We start from the raw sequence: 3,198 nt of genomic DNA, 5'->3' as shown, positions 1-3,198 counted from the left end.
AGGCTCAGCAGCCATGGCTCACGGGCCCAGCCGCTCCGCGGCCCGTGGGATCCTCCCGGACCGGGGCACGAACCCGTGTCTCCTGCATCGGCAGGCGGACTCGCAACCACTGCGCCACCAGGGAAGCCCTCAACTAGTTTCTTGTAGAAGCGCAGCCAGTCCTAAATTTGACATGGAAGTATATAAGACACTGTCAAGAAAATGAAAAGACAACCTACAGAACGGAAGAAAATATTTGCAAATCACAATCTTATAAGTATTTGTAGCTAGAATATATAAAGAATCCTTATAACTCAGTAATAAAAATGTAAATAAATCAATTTTTAAAATGAGCAAAGGATGTGATTATATATATTGTACAATGGCAAAATGTTCCACATCATTCATTACTTATCAGAGTAATACAAATCAAAGGTACAATAAAATACCACTTTGCACCCACTTTGTGTGTGTGTATAGGATGGTTTTTCTATGGTAGCTATAATTATAAAATTATATCATTGTAATTACAAAAAATGAGATAAATATTGGTTGTTTAGTTTGGAACTCTCATACACTGCTGGTGGGAACGTAATATAGTACAGCCACCTTAGAAAGCAGTCTGGCAGTTCTTAAGGTGTTTAAACATAGATTAACTATATGATATAGTAATTTCACTCCTAGATATATTTTTAAGGAAAATGAAAACTAAATCTTTGCAAAACTTTGTAGAGTATTTACATGTTTTTCTGGCATTTACATGACAGAATTATTTTCAATAGTCAAAATGTGAAAACAACCCAATGTCTGTCAATTGATGAATGGATAAACAAAATGTGACATACACATATAACACTATCATTTGGCCATAAAAAGGAATGGGTTACTGATGTATGCTACAGCATAGATGAACTTTGAAAACCTTATGGTGCATGAAAGTAGCTAGTCACAAAAGACCACATAGTACATGCTCCATTTTTTATGAAAAGTCCAGAATATGAAAATCCATGGCAATAGAATATAAATTCATAGTTTCATAGGGCTGAGGGCATATGGATCTCAGAAGGTGATAGCTAAAGGGTTTAGAATTTCTTCATGAGATGATAAAAATGTTCTAATATCTACTGCAGTGATGGTTGGACATACTTGTGAATATACTAAAAAACATTGAATTACACACTTCAAACGGGTGAATTGTATGGTATGGGAGCTATATCTCAATAAAGCTCTTATTTTTTAAAAAGGGGTCATTATCAAGATTTGACTGTACATAAGTTTAAAGCATCATATTTAAAAGCTCCATGATTCAGTGAAATACATTATTGAACAGAATTCCAATTAAAAAATACCAGGAACATACAATTTTACCTACCCTCCATTACTGTTAATAGAAGAAAAATAACATCTATTTTTAAAGCCCTGCAATATACATATTCCTCTAAACATTATTTGCAAAAGCCACCAGTGTTTTTTGATATCTTTCAAAAGGAAATGCACAACTTTAAATATAATATGCCATTTCTTCATCCTTGCTCCAAGAACCAAAATAAAAAGAAGAATCACAAGAATAAGTCATGGCATAAAACAATAATGTCCTCAAACAAGATAATTCAAGAGTGCTTAATACAGCAACCTATTTGAAGAGGAATAATCCCAGTAAAGACAAAGGCAAAGGCTGCTGAAGCACCCAGAGTCTAACTAGAGTGAAAGAAGCCTCCAACATCTTAGACTTCTAGAGGTGGGTGTAAAAAGTAAGGCTCTGTAATATTTTGCAATGAAAAAAAAAAAAAAAAGAAAAGAAAACATTTTGAATCTGACTTGGAGGGAGTGGCTAAGATAAAATGGAAAAAATGTTCATGAGCAGAGGGTCAAAAAACCAAAATTCCACATATTGAATGTGACTTCAATATGTGGTCTCATGTAAACTCTGATGAGAAAATCCAGCTGCATTTTGGGTCCCCATGATAAGAATTTGTGACAGATCAAGGACTGAAGTTTTCCAGAATAACAATTTTCATTAGACCAGCTACAGTAATGACATGTGAAGTCCTGTGGTTTGGAAACACAAATCCACATGCACACACCAGTTTTGTCCAAGTCTCCGAGTGTACCAATAAATGCAATTAATCTAGGCCCTTGGATGGTAAATTTTTTAAAAACTATGAATTCACAAAATTAATTATCCAGTGTCCATATGAAGTAGCATTTAACTTTCCATTTACTTTGCCCAATATCATTCAGTCCCCTATTTTCTCCTCAGAAGAGTATTAGCAAGAACTATTTCTACTATGCAAAGTAATAGTAGAACAAAATAACAACATTTGGATAACTTACAGTTAAGCAGGAGAAACATTTCTATAATTCAGATGTTTTAACTTAATATGCAACATTTGAGACCACTAAAAATTATTATAATGTTTTTCATCAAAGTATCCAATATTTGGAAACCAAAGGACATTGAATTTTTTTTAGATAATTCCTAATTGTCACAAGCACACACACAACATTCTTATAAGATTAGAACACTGTAAGTGTATAGAGATTTGTTGCTGGTGGTGTGGGATTTCTTTAAGAACTAATAATTGCAGGGCTATCTGTAAAATTGTTTGAGAGATCCTTTCTGATGGTTGGACTTTATCAACTCAATATTACTCCTTGTTAAAAGTAAGTTTATATGACTCATGAATGTTGATTTGTAGTAATTTGAGTAGGAAATTTATATTTATGATTCTAGCTTCAAAAGCAGCATTAGGAAATTTTAATATTCTACAGATAATTATTAAAACCTGGTCTGTAAGGAATACTTGTTTGAATTTAATAGACTGGATTGAAGTATAAATATGTAAGCAATAATAACTTCACTATTAAATAAAATTAAAATGAAGCAGATTAACTTATATTTATAATTTCAAATAATAAGAAAGAATGGTTCTCTCTTTCATGCAAACTACACCCCCAATAATCATCATCACCATCGCATCTGAGTTAACAGATTCATAAGGGTATGGATTTCAGAACTTGGGAATATGAAGTAATTATCTTTTATGTAAGTGTAGTTTAAGTTACTGGACAATCAGACATGGCATATGTGGCAATTTCTTAATAAGAGTAAAATTGAAAAATTTATGGTGTCCTGTGTATGTCCTGATCTACTCACACACGCTGTACTTTAAAATAACTTAAGAGAAATTCAAAGGCTGGAGTTGTTATCTTTGACAA

The sequence above is a fragment of the Kogia breviceps genome, chromosome 4 (assembly GCF_026419965.1).
Source record: "Kogia breviceps isolate mKogBre1 chromosome 4, mKogBre1 haplotype 1, whole genome shotgun sequence".
In the NCBI taxonomy this organism is placed as follows: Eukaryota; Metazoa; Chordata; class Mammalia; order Artiodactyla; family Physeteridae; genus Kogia; species Kogia breviceps.
This window is presented reverse-complemented; position numbering follows the sequence as displayed.